This window comes from Mustelus asterias, chromosome 10, assembly GCF_964213995.1.
Source record: "Mustelus asterias chromosome 10, sMusAst1.hap1.1, whole genome shotgun sequence".
Classification (NCBI taxonomy): domain Eukaryota; kingdom Metazoa; phylum Chordata; class Chondrichthyes; order Carcharhiniformes; family Triakidae; genus Mustelus; species Mustelus asterias.
In genome coordinates this window covers 46741126-46755530 of record NC_135810.1, presented here as the reverse complement: position 1 = coordinate 46755530, position 14405 = coordinate 46741126, and positions in this window count along the sequence as shown.

Here is a 14405-nt window from a genome sequence, read left to right as displayed (position 1 = left end):
TAGTTTCGTACCATCCTATATTACAACTGTGATTATAGTTCAGATGTACTTCATCGGCTGTGAAGCACATCTAGATATCAAGGTCTTGAAAGGTGCAATATGAAATGCAAGTCCATTCTTTCCATTACCATTAGTTCTCAACAAAGTTATTGCTAGTAACAACACCACAGTAAACCCTGCATCATCTACTATTCCAACAGTTGGGAATTAATATTTTTTATTCCCCCATCTGGTCTCCTCAGCTCCCAATGTTAGCAAATCTATTATAGTTCATGTGATTGGCTCATTGTAAGAAAAAACAATCATGGCAGGCCTTGTCGAAGTCACTTTTTCACTCTGAAAGTGTGGTTTAGGTAGTTTCAAAAACTTTCTATCAGGGATTATTATAGGATTCCTTCAAAAATAGGATGGGTAGTGGGTCAAGAAATTAGTCACTTGTAGTTTCTTCTTACCAAGAGATCAAGCTTCATTACAGATGAATTGGGAATAGGAATCAGGCTGGAAGACTTTTTAGATGCAGCAGTCTTCAGGTTTAAAGAGGTATGAGTGCACATGTCTTCCGTGGCTGGTTTCCTGTGTCCAGTTTGTGTAGAGTTCTTGAGTTTCGCTTTGGGTCTTGATGTCCCCAGGAACAAGATTGTCATTTGATTTGTGATACAACAGAGAAGGCCCTCCAGTGTATCACATAATTCATCAATCAAAGGCACATGCACCAAGATGCTCCTTGTATCTTTCATTGTCCAGTCCAGCTTGACTTTAAGGGAGGCTCAGTGTTCAGATGCCTCAAACAGATGCTGAGCAGCAGGTGCATTGCAAGCATGAGTGCTGGGCACAAGGTATTCATCCACACTGCAGTGCTACACATTGTATTAGGTGTAGGCATCGCATAGAATCCCTACAGTGCAGAGGAGGCCATTTGCCCATCGAGTCTAAACCGCCTTTCTGATAGAGCATTTTACCCAGGTCCTGATCCAGGCTATTGAGGGAGGTTTGCCATCTTGCATCCACGCCGAGTGCTGCTATGTGTGTCTCTCTGTGAGACTGGAAAATGTCTCATGGTCAAAGCTCATGTGGCTGACCCCTGGGACAAAGTGGAAATCATGACAGTGGTAGATCCCTCCATTCACAACCCTTTCACAGCCTGAGGGAATTCTGCTGGACTCTCACACATCTACTGCTAATTGTGGAAATAATGTGGCCCAAATGGTGACTCCTGAGGCTCCACAGCCCTGCCCACTGGAGCATTATCCTGACTTTCCTCTCTCCTGGAGGGACTGTACACGGATGGCTCTGACATCTCTTTCTGCACTCTGGTGCTTGTCCTTCACCCTGTGCCACTGACTCTACACGTGTGCTACATCTTTCTGATGAACTGGTGTTGGAGTTGGTGGAATCTTGGCTAGTAAGAGTAAATACTGCCTCGTCGGACATTTCTTCCTCCTCCCGATTCCTGAGGGATGCGGTGCACAAGGATGGGTAATAAATCCTTCACATGAATACCATGAAGTACCTGTAATTTAAGTAATGTAAGTACCTGTAAGGGTTAGGGTTGCAGCGCAAGCAGAACTATGACTTGTGAGAGTCACAAAGTGAGATATTTAATTATAGCCCGTCGCGTTATGAAAACACGCTGTGATGCACTCCACTGCCTTAACCATACCCATTCTTGCCCGTATGACACAACACCATCCTTGCACTGCCTCTCATGCCAACATTCCACAGTGCTCAGTGAACTGGCATCATGACCTCCACCATTACCACCGTGATCCAGGGTGATTTTAATACCACCTTTATAACCAGCTATCAGTAATTCACCAACAGACAGCTACTCAGACATCCTGACAATCTCCATGGCTATTTGTTTAACCACACAATTGTTCTCAGCCAAGCTGACCCATTCCAATTCTAAACAATCTCCTTAGCATTTTGACCCTTATAGACTGGAATGACAACATGAATTTATGTTCGTTTGATATATGTTGCATGTGGCAATACTTCTCTTCACTGTGTCAGAGGATCACACTACTCATTCACATTTGTTTTCCGTGCATCTACAGGAGATGATTATACATAAGACATGGCAGCAGAATTAGGCCACTCGGCCCATCGAGTCTGCTCCGCCATTCAATCATGGCAGATATTTTTCTCATCCCCATTCTCCTGCCTTTCCCCATAACCCCTGATCCCCATATTAATCAAGAACCTATCTTTGTCTTAAAGACACTCAATGAGCTGGCCTCCACAGTCTTCTGCGGCAAAGAATTCCAGAGATTCACCACTCCCTGGCTGAAGAAATTCCTCCTCATCTCTGTTTTAAAGATTTGTCCCTTTAGCCGGAGGTTGTGCCCTCTGGTTCTAGTTTTTCCTAGTAGTGGAAACATGCTCTCCACATCCAGGCCTCGCAGTATCCTGTAAGCTTCAATAAGATCCTCCCTCATCCTTCTAAACTCCAAAGAGTATAGACCCAGAGTCCTCAACCGTTCCTCATAAGGCAAGCTCTTCATTCCAGGGATCATTCTTGTGAACCTCCTCTGGGCCCTTTCCAAGGCCAGCACATCCTTCCTTAGATATGAGGCCCAAAACTGCTCACAATACTCCAAATGACGTCTGACCAGAGCCTTATACAGCCTCAGAAGTACATCCCTGCTCTTGTATTCTAGCCCTTTCGACATGAATGCTAACATTGCATTTGCCATCCTAACTGCCGACTGAAGAGAACCTTGAACAAGAACTCCCAAGTCCCTTTGTGTTTCTGATTTCCTAAGCATTTCCCCATTTAGAAAATAGTCTATGCCTCCATTCCTCCTTCCAAAGTGCATAACCTCACACTTTATATTCCATCTGCCACTTTGCCCACTCTCCTAGCCTATCCAAGTCCATCTGGAGGGGCTTTAGATTGGTTCCACTGGTCGGCGCAACATCGAGGGCCGAAGGGCCTGTACTGAGCTGTAATGTTCTATGTTCTATCTGCAGCCACCCTGCTTCCTCAATACTACCTGTCCCTCTACATATCTCTGTGTCATCTGCAAACTTAGCAACAGTGCCTTCAGTTCCTTCTTCCAAATTAATGTATATTGTGAAAAGTTGTAGTCCCAGCACCAACCCCTGAGGCACACCACTAGTCATCGGCTGCCATCCTGAAAAAGACCTCTTTATCCCCACTCTCTGCCTTCTGCCAGTCAGCCAATCCTCTATCCATGCCAGGATTTTACCCTTAACACCATTTTACCCTTAACTTATTTAACAGTCTCCTGTGTGGCACCTTTTCAAAAGACTCTGGAAATCTTAATAAATCACATCCACTGGTTCTCCTTCATCCAACTTCCTTGTTACTTCCTCACAGAATCTAACAGATTTGTCAGACATGACCTCCCCTTGACGAAGCCATGCTGACTCAGTCCTACTTTATCATGCACTTCCAAATACTCCGCGATCTCATCTTTAATAATCATAGAAATCATAGAAACCCTACAGTACAGAAAGAGGCCATTCGGCCCATCGAGTCTGCACCGACCACAATCCCACCCAGGCCCTACCCCCATATCCCTACATATTTACCCACTAATCCCTCTAACCTATGCATCTCAGGACACTAAGGGCAATTTTTAGCATAGCCAATCAACCTAACCCGCACATCTTTGGACTGTGGGAGGAAACCGGAGCACCCGGAGGAAACCCACGCAGACACGAGGAGAATGTGCAAACTCCACATAGACAGTGACCCAAGCCGGGAATCGAACCCAGGTCCCTGGAGCTGTGAAGCAACAGTGCTAACCACTGTGCTACCGTGCCGCCTCTAAATGGACTCTAAAATCTTGCCAATGACTGCAGTCAGGCTAACTGGCCTCTAATTTCCCATCTGCTGCCTCCCTCCCTTCTTAAAAAGCAGTGTTACATTAGCTACTTTCCAGTCCTCTGGTACCCTTCCTGCCTCCAGTGATTCTTGAAAGATCACCAACAATGCCTCCACAATTTCCTCAGCTATCTCTTTTAGAACGCTGGGCTGTAGTCCATCCGGTCCAGGTGATTTATCCACCTTCAGAACATTCAGTTTGCCCAGAATCTTTTCCTTAGTGATGGCCATGACACTCACATGTGCCCCCTGATTCTCTTGGAGCTTTGGCGTCCCACTGGTGTCTTCCACCATGAAGACTGATGCAAAGTAACTATTCCTTTCCTCTGCCATTTCTTTGTTTCCTATTATTACTTCTCCAGCCTCATTTTCCAGTGGTCAATGTCTATGTTTGCCTCTCTCTCACCTGTTATATATTGAAAATAAAACTCTCCCCCCCCCCCCCCACACACAATTGCTTTTTTAGTTATTCTCTGCTCGCTTTTAAATGCTTCCCAATCCTCTGGCTTCCCACTAATCCTCACCACTATGTATGCTTTTATGTTGTCCTTGACTTCCCTCATCAACCATGGATGCCTCGTCCTCCCCTCAGCATGTTTCCTCCTCCTTGGGATAAATTTCTGTTGTGCCTCCCGAATAACCGCCAAAAACTCCTGCCATTGATGTTCCTCGGTCTTCCCTGCTTGGCTCCCTTTCCAACTAACTCTGGCCAGCTCCTCCCTCATGTCTTTGTAGTTACCTTTACACTGTAATTACCTTTACTTAATTGTAATACTGTTACATCTGATTCCAGTTTCTTGCTCTGAAACTGCAGGGTAAATTCTAACAAATTGTGGTCACTGCTCCCTAACGGTTCCTTCATCTTAAATTCCCTAATTAAGTCTGCCTCTTTTCACATCACCAAATCCAGAATTGCCTGTTCCGTAGTAGGCTCTGTCACAAGGTGCTCCAAAAAAAATCTTAGACATTCCACAAATTCCTTTTCTTGGGATCCACTATCGACCTGATTTTCCCAGTCCACCTGCATATTGAAGTCCCCCATGATTATTGTAATATTGCCTTTTTTATATGCCTTTTCTATCCCTGATTTATTTTCTGCCCATCAAGACAGATGCTCTCTCCACTCACATTGTTTCATTTCTTAAAGACTTGATTAGTTGTAAGTATTCGCATTCCAACCATTATTCATGTAAATCGAGTCTGTGTCTTTATAAGCTCTGTTTGTGAACAGAATTCCCGCTCACCTGAAGAAGGGGCGAAGAGCTCCGAAAGCTTGTGTGGCTTTTGCTACCAAATAAACCTGTTGGACTTTAACCTGGTGTTGTTAAACTTCTTACTGTGTTTACCCAGTCCAACGCCGGCATCTCCACATCATTATTTTCTGCCCCACATCCTGACTACTGCTAGTGGACCTGTACATAACTCCCATCAGGGCCTTTTTAACTTTGCGATTCCTCAAATCTACCCACAGAGATTCTATGCCTTCTGATTCTATATCGCTTCTTGCAATCGATTTAACTTCATTCCTTACGAACAATGCAACCCTGCCCCCTTTGCCCATCTGTCTGTCCTTTCGATAGGATACATATCCTTGGATATTTAGATTCCAGCCCTAATCCCCTTGCAGCCACGTCTCTGTGATGTCCACAACATCGTACCGGCCAATTTCAATGTGCACAACAAGCTCATTTACCTTGTTCCGTATACTGTGCACATTTAGGGACAACACCCTCAGTCCTGCATTGAGCACCTCCCTTCTCATACTTGTCACCTTTTTTGCTCTGTCTGAGGTTAGATTCCTGTCACCTTCTATACTCTGTTCTATTACGTGGTCTGGAAACTTTATTAACCTCTCCTGAGCCCTTGGCTCCTTTAACTAGTTGAAATTAACCTGCACTTCTACCTTTTCTCTTAACTTTGATTTTCTAATTCTCCATACAACTGAACCCCCCCCCCGCCGCCTCCCCCCCCGCCGCCTCCCCCCCCCGCCGCCTCCCCCCCCCCGCCGCCTCCCCCCCCCGCCGCCTCCCCCCGCCGCCTCCCCCGCCCCCCCCGCCTCCCCCCAACCACCTCCCCCCGCCGCCTCCCCCCCCCCCACCCAACCGCCTCCCCCCCGCCGCCTCCCCCCCCCCCCCCCCCCGCAACCACCCACTATTTAGATTAAAGCCTTTCTACAGCCTTAGTTATACAATTCGCCAGGACTCTGATCCCAGCATGATTCAGATGAAGACCATCCCATTGGAACATGTCCCCTCTTCCCCAATACTGGTGCCAATGTCCCATGAATTCAAACCAATTATCCCACACCAATCTTTGAGCCACACACTTACCTCCTTAATCTTATTGACCCTGTGCCAATTAGCTCGTGGCTCAAGTAATAATCCAGGATTATTACCTTTTTGGTTCTGCTTTTTAAATTTAGCTCCTAGCTGTTCATACTCCCTTAGCAGAACCTCTGTTCCTGTCTGTCTACGTCATTGGCACCTACATGAACCACGGCAACTGGATCTTTGCCCTCCCACTCCAAGTTCCTCTGCATCGCCAGATGAGATATCCCCAACCCGAGCACCAGGCAGGCAACACAACCTTCGGGATTCTCGATCCTGGTCATGCTCCGAAAGCTCGTGATACCAAATAAACCTGTTGGACTTTAACCTGGTGTTGTGAGACTACTTACTGGTCACAGAGAACAGTGTCAATGCCCCTAATCATACTATCCCCAATTGTGACATTTCTTTTCTCTCCCCCCACTTGGAATGGCTCCCTGTGCCATGGTGCTCATTCTCCCTGCAGTACCCATTGCCATGCACACAGGGAGCAAGAATCTTGAACCTGTTGGACAAGTTCAGGGACAGAGGCTCCTGCAACCCTACTTCCTGGATGCCTCTACCTGACTGACTCGCAGCCACACCCTCCTGTCCCTGACCACTGGCCAAATTCAAGGTATTTAATCTAAGGGGTGTGAATGACTCCTGGAACACAGTGTCCAGGCATCTCTCCCCCTCCCTGATGTCCAAAGCTCAGAATCCAGCTCATCCAATCTGAGCCGGAGTTCCTCACGCAACCAACACTTACTACAGACATGCTCACTGGGAACCACAATGGGGTCCACCAGCTCCCACATCGTGCATGAACAACACATCGCCTGACCTTCCATCTCTATTTTATTTGATTAGTTTTTAATTTGGGTTTTAATTTTTTTTAAATTTAAACTATTTTTATTATATATTTCCTTGTATATATATATTATACATTACCTCAGTCTCAATGCAATTTCTAACCAGTAATTTAAATGGATTTTCAAATTTAGCACAGCTCCCTGTTAGCCAATCAAATCACAGCCCTCCTGTGATGTCACTTTAGTCTGAACTCTGTCAGTTTCAGAGAATCAAGAGTAGCACTTACTGACCAATCAGCACACTCCCTTGTGGCTGGCTGACCAATCAGCACTCTCCCTTGTGGCTGACTGACCAATTAGCACTCTACCTTGTGGCTGACTGACCAATCAGCACTCTACCTTGTGGCTGACCGACCAATCAGCACACTCCCTTGTGGCTGACTGACCAATCAGCACTCTCCCTTGTGGCTGACTGACCAATCAGCACACTCCCTTGTGGCTGACTGACCAATCAGCACTCTCCCTTGTGGCTGACTGACCAATCAGCACACTCCCTTGTGGCTGATTGACCAATCAGCACTCTCCCTTGTGGCTGACTGACCAATCAGCACACTCCCTTGTGGTTGACTGACCAATCAGCACTCTCCCTTGTGGCTGACTGACCAATCAGCACACTCCCTTGTGGCTGACTGACCAATCAGCACACTCCCTTGTGGCTGACTGACCAATCAGCACTCTCCCTTGTGGCCTACTGACCAATCAGCACTCTCCCTTGTGGCTTGCTGACCAATCAGCATTCTCCCTGTGGCTTGCTGACCAATCAGCACTCTCCCTTGTGGCCTCATTGCCTGTTTCACCCAACTCCCTGGTGCAAGATTTTCAATATAAATATTAATATTTAAATACACTAGCCTCCTATACTAGTTAATTATATCTTTTAAAACTGATTATTTATTCCTCTTGATCTGAAATCAGTAACTTAGAATAGCTTTTCAAATTCAGCTCAGACTCCCTTCCAGCCAATCAGATCACAGTCTCCTGTCACATCACTTTACCGTTTTTTTCAAATTATAAAACAAACAAAGTCTTACCGTTACCCAGCTGCCTCTCTGTCTGTCCCGGCTCCTTACCCAGCTGCCTCTCTGTCTGTCCCGGCTCCTTACCCAGCTGCCTCTCTGTCTGTCCCGGCTCCTTACCCAGCTGCCTCTCTGTCTGTCCCGGCTCCTTACCCAGCTGCCTCTCTGTCTGTCCCGGCTCCTTACCCAGCTGCCTCTCTGTCTGTCCCGGCTCCTTACCCAGCTGCCTCTCTGTCTGTCCCGGCTCCTTACCCAGCTGCCCCTCTGTCTGTCCCGGCTCCTTACCCAGCTGTTTGTCTGTCTGTCCCGGCTCCTTACCCAGCTGTCTCTCTGTCTGTCTGTCCCGGCTCCTTACCCAGCTGTCTCTCTGTCTGTCTGTCCCGGCTCCTTACCCAGCTGCCTGTCTGTCCCGGCTCCTTACCCAGCTGCCTCTCTGTCTGTCCCGGCTCCTTACCCAGCTGCCCCTCTGTCTGTCCCGGCTCCTTACCCAGCTGTCTCTCTGTCTGTCTGTCCCGGCTCCTTACCCAGCTGTCTCTCTGTCTGTCTGTCCCGGCTCCTTACCCAGCTGTCTGTCTGTCTGTCCCAGCTCCTTACCCAGCTGTCTGTCTGTCTGTCCCGGCTCCTTACCCAGCTGTCTGTCTGTCTGTCTGTCCCGGCTCCTTACCCAGCTGTTTGTCTCTGTCCCGGCTCCTTACCCAGCTGTCTCTCTGTCTGTCTGTCCCGGCTCCTTACCCAGCTGTCTCTCTGTCTGTCTGTCCCGGCCCCTTACCCAGCTGTCTCTCTGTCTGTCCCGGCTCCTTACCCAGCTGTCTGTCCCAGCTGTCTGTCTGTCTGTCTGTCTGTCTGTCCCGGCTCCTTACCCAGCTGTCTGTCCCAGCTCCTTACCCAGCTGTCTGTCTGTCTGTCCCGGCTCCTTACCCAGCTGTCTGTCTGTCTGTCCCGGCTCCTTACCCAGCTGCCTCTCTGTCTGTCCCGGCTCCTTATCCAGCTGTCTGTCTGTCTGTCCCGACTCCTTACCCAGCTGTCTGTCTGTCTGTCCCGGCTCCTTACCCAGCTGTCTCTCTGTCTGTCTGTCCCGGCCCCTTACCCAGCTGTCTCTCTGTCTGTCCCAGCTCCTTACCCAGCTGTCTCTCTGTCTGTCCCGGCTCCTTACCCAGCTGTCTGTCTGTCTGTCCCGGCTCCTTACCCAGCTGTCTCTCTGTCTGTCTGTCCCGGCCCCTTACCCAGCTGTCTCTCTGTCTGTCCCAGCTCCTTACCCAGCTGTCTCTCTGTCTGTCCCGGCTCTGCTCCCGGAATGAAGGCCTCGAATCCCTGAGATAAAGTATTTATTTACTTACTGTTACCTGGCTGTCTCTCTGTCTGCAAGCCTCATACAAGCCTCATTGCTGAAGCTTGTCCCAGGACTCTACCCTAACTGCAGCATGCAGATGTGACCTTTCCCTTGGAGCTGTGTGGATGTGACAAGATTACCTTGTGGGAACACAGTAACTGAACCGCTCTGTGTAGATGTGTGGTGAACCATCGTTGGTTCACCACTGGGGTTGTTATTATGTTACTGTTGGGCTAGGGTGTTGTTGTTACGGGGGTTGTACTATGTTGTTGGGATAGGGTGTTTACCTGTTCTAAGTGCTGTCTTGGCACACTCCAGTGGGGCCCCGCCTCCGGTGGCAGGGTATAAGACCCCCTGCTCCGGCAGGACCCCTTCAGTCTGAACGGTTGTATTAGTGTTAGCAGTTTCGTTGTTATCTGATTAAAGCCTTCAGTTCTAAAGCCTTGTTTCCGGGTGCTCATTGAGGTGCATCAATTTAATCAGATAACTTAGAACATGGAACAGATTCTAAAACCGGATCGTCTGACACTGGACCCACGTGCGGTCGGTGCAGCTAACACGTTCGAACATTGGTGGAAGTGCTTCGAGGACTACCTGGCAGCCTCGGTAGCTATCACTACGGACAGTGATAGACTCCAAGTCCTCCACGCTAGGGTAAGCGACACGATTTACCTAGCCATTCGTGCAGCTTCCACTTACCAGGGTGCCGTCGAGCTCCTAAAGAATAGGTACATTACGCCACCCAACGAGATTCACGCTCGTTATCTCCTCGCTACACGACGTCGGCAGTCGGGCGAGACCATAGAAGACTACGCCAATGAACTCCTGCAGCTTGCCAGGGGTTGTGACTGTAAGGATGTCTCCGCCGAGCAGTACATGCAAGACCTCGCCCGAGACGCGTTCGTAGCAGGGGTAGGGTCCTCATACATCAGATTAAAATTATTAGAAAAGGGGAAACTCAATTTGACCCAGGCAATGGGGATGGCCGTGAGGTTGGAGGCGGCGTCGAAGAGCTTGGCGCTGTACCCCGAGGACCACGTGCAGTCAACGTGGTTGGAACAAGCTCTGCTCCCTCCTCGCCCCGCGAACCCGCGCTCCCAGATCGATTCGACGACGGCGGCAGCTCCAGGTGGCCAGCAATGCTATTTTTGCGGTGGGGCCAAGCATCCACGGCAACAGTGCCCGGCAAGAACGGCAATCTGCAGCCAGTGCGGTAAAAAAGGCCACTACGGCAAAGTCTGCAGGTCCAAACCTAAAAACGGCAGTGCAGCTTGTAACCCTCCAGAACGGAGACCGTCTCTTTCGACGCCGCAGTACCCACGAGGTCCGACCACGTGCGATCTCAGGACGGCGCCATCGTGGCAAACAGAGGAGCAGGAAGACCACCAGGAGTCGCTGCGCTTGGTGCCCTCGGCCACATGCTATCCATGGGGGCGGCCATCATGGTCCACGACGACTAGGAGCGACCAGCAGGGGTCCTCAGCATCCACATCGGCAGCATGCAGCAGCGACCAGCAGGGGTCCTCAGCATCCACATCGGCAGCATGCAGCAGCGACCAGCAGGGGTCCTCAGCATCCACATCGGCAGCATGCAGCAGCGACCAGCAGGGGTCCTCAGCATCCACATCGGCAGCATGCAGTGACACCCAGGGGCCAACGGTGGCGTCGATCTCTCTGGATCAGACCAGGCATTTCAGGCTGGAACATTCTATGATGGAGGTAAAGGTTAGTGGCAGCACTGTGAATTGTCTGTTTGACAGCGGAAGCACCGAAAGTTTCATACACCCTGAAACTGCTAAAAGGTGTGGACTCCGGATTCTCCCTGCCAAACAGACAATTTCCATGGCATCACAGTCCCGGTCTGTACCGATCCAAGGACGATGTATGGTAACTCTTGAGGTACAGGGCACAATTTACGAGCAATACAGGCTCCTTGTGTTACCTCACCTTTGCGCGCCAATTCTCCTCGGACTAAACTTTATGGCCCACATGAGGAGTGTGATCCTACAGTACGGTGGGCCACTCCCTTCACTGGCAGTAGGGAATCAGCCGCAGCCTCCAAATTGCCCAAAGCGCCCCGCATGCAATCTATCCACCCTGAAAATCACTACACCATCCCTCTTTAAGAATCTGGTACCTGGCTGCAAGCCCATCGCTACTAAAAGTAGGCGTTACAGCGCTGAGGACCGGATCTTTATTAGATCTGAGGTTCAGCGGCTCCTCAAGGAAGGGATCATACAGGCCAGTGCTAGTCCGTGGAGAGCGCAGGTCGTGGTAGTCAAAAGCGGGAACAAACCTCGGATGGTCATCGACTATAGTCAGACCATTAATCGTTATACGCAGCTGGATGCGTATCCTCTCCCGCGCATTTCTGATATGGTCAATCAGATTGCGCAGTACCGAGTGTTTTCTACCATAGACCTTAAGTCCGCCTACCATCAACTCCCCATCCGCCCAGAGGACCGACAATATACGGCTTTTGAGGCGGATGGTCGTCTATACCAATTCCTCAGGGTTCCATTTGGTGTCACCAATGGGGTCTCGGTCTTCCAGCGTGCTATGGACCGAATGGTGGACCAGAACGGGTTGCGGGCTACCTTCCCGTACCTGGATAACGTCACCATCTGCGGCCATGACCAGCAGGACCATGACACGAATCTCCAACACTTTCTGCGCACTGCATCTCACCTGAATCTGACCTATAACAGGGAGAAGTGTGTATTCCGTACGCGCAGGTTAGCTATCCTTGGATACGTGGTGGAAAACGGGGTCATCGGCCCTGATCCAGACCGTATGCGCCCCCTTACTGAACTTCCCTTGCCCGCTAGCACGAAAGCACTGAGGAGATGCCTCGGCTTCTTTTCGTACTATGCACAGTGGGTCCCCAACTATGCGGACAAAGCTCGTCCGCTCATTAAGTCCACGACCTTCCCACTTACGCCGGAGGCCCAATTGGCCTTCAAGGCTTTGAAAAGCGACATTGCGAAAGCCACGATGCACGCGGTGGATGAATCCATCCCCTTCCAGGTGGAGAGTGATGCATCTGATTTCGCCCTAGCCGCCACACTAAACCAGGCAGGCAGGCCCGTCGCGTTCTTTTCCCGCACCCTTCAAGGCCCCGAAATTCGGCACTCGGCGGTGGAAAAGGAGGCTCAGGCCATTGTGGAGGCAGTCAGACACTGGCGCCATTACCTGGCAGGTAAGCGGTTCACCCTGATCACGGATCAACGATCCGTGGCGTTTATGTTTAGTAACACGCAGAGGGGCAAGATCAAGAACGATAAGATCTTGCGGTGGAGAATTGAGCTCTCCACCTATAATTACGATATTATGTATCGTCCAGGGAAACTCAATGAGCCCTCGGATGCCCTCTCGCGCGGAACATGCGCCATCATGCAGGAGGACCGCTTGAAGGCTCTCCACAATGATCTATGTCATCCTGGAGTCACCAGACTCTACCACTTTATAAAAGCCCGCAACCTACCCTACTCGGTGGAGGAGGTCAGGTCAGTTACGAGAAGTTGTAGGACTTGCGCAGAATGCAAACCACACTTTTATCGACCAGACCGGGCACATTTGGTCAAGGCCACTCGCCCTTTTGAGAGGCTGAGTGTAGATTTTAAGGGCCCCCTTCCCTCAACGGATCGGAATGTCTATTTCCTTAACATAATAGACGAATTTTCCCGGTTTCCGTTTGTTTTCCCCTGTGCGGACACGTCGACTGCCACCGTCATCAAGGCATTCAGTGAGCTTTTTACCCTGTTCGGGTACCCCTGCTATATTCATAGCGACAGGGGCTCGTCGTTCATGAGCAACGACTTGAGGCAATTCCTGCTCTCATTCGGGATTGCCTCTAGTAGAACCACGAGCTACAACCCTAGGGGTAACGGACAGGTGGAAAGGGAGAATGCTACAGTCTGGAAGGCTGTCCTACTGGCACTAAAATCCAAGGGCCTTCCAGTCTCCCGGTGGCAGGAGGTCCTTCCAAATGCGCTCCATTCTATCCGCTCCCTCCTGTGTACGGCAACCAATGCTACTCCCCACGAGAGGATGTTCTCATTCCCTCGGAAGTCGTCCTCGGGGACCTCATTGCCAGCCTGGTTGACGTACCCAGGACCCGTCCTTCTGCGGCGCCATGTGAGGGCTCGCAAGTCCGACCCCTTGGTCGAACCGGTCCAACTCCTCCACGCCAACCCTCAGTATGCCTATGTGGCATATCCTGACGGGCGAGAGGACACTGTCTCCATCAGAGACCTGGCGCCCGCAGGGGACGTAGCAACTCCTGTCGCTCCTATTCCCCCAGTCACAGATCCACTACTCCTCATTTCTTCCCCAGACGTGGCGCGGTCAGCACCGGGACCAGTGCATAACACTTTTACCCCCATGTACAGCTTGCCTGAGACTCGGAGATCGGCGCCACCATCATCACCACCACCAGCACCACCAATCGTTCCAGGATCCCCTGCACCATCGCCTCATCAGGGCCGGCCGGCCCGGGAGTCTTTGAGGGGACAGCCAGATGTTGCTTTGAGAGAGCCACCGCAAGCACCTGCTCCGGTTTCGCAACCGGTGTTGAGACGATCGCAGCGTCGGTGTGGTCCTCCAGACCGTCTGGACTTGTGAATCCTGTTATTTTTTTTGTCATTGTCTGTTCTCATTCACCCCGCCACCTTTGGTTCCTAAAGGAGGGGTGAATGTGGTGAACCATCGTTGGTTGTACTATGTTGTTGGGATAGGGTGTTTACCTGTTCTAAGTGCTGTCTTGGCACACTCCAGTGGGGCCCCGCCTCCGGTGGCAGGGTATAAGACCCCCTGCTCCGGCAGGACCCCTTCAGTCTGAACGGTTGTATTAGTGTTAGCAGTTTCGTTGTTATCTGATTAAAGCCTTCAGTTCTAAAGCCTTGTTTCCGGGTGCTCATTGAGGTGCATCAAGATGTGACAAGATCACATTGCGGAGCACGACAACTGAACCTTTCCTAAAACATCCTAATTATTCTCAGTCAACCAACATCACTGAAGTAGATATCC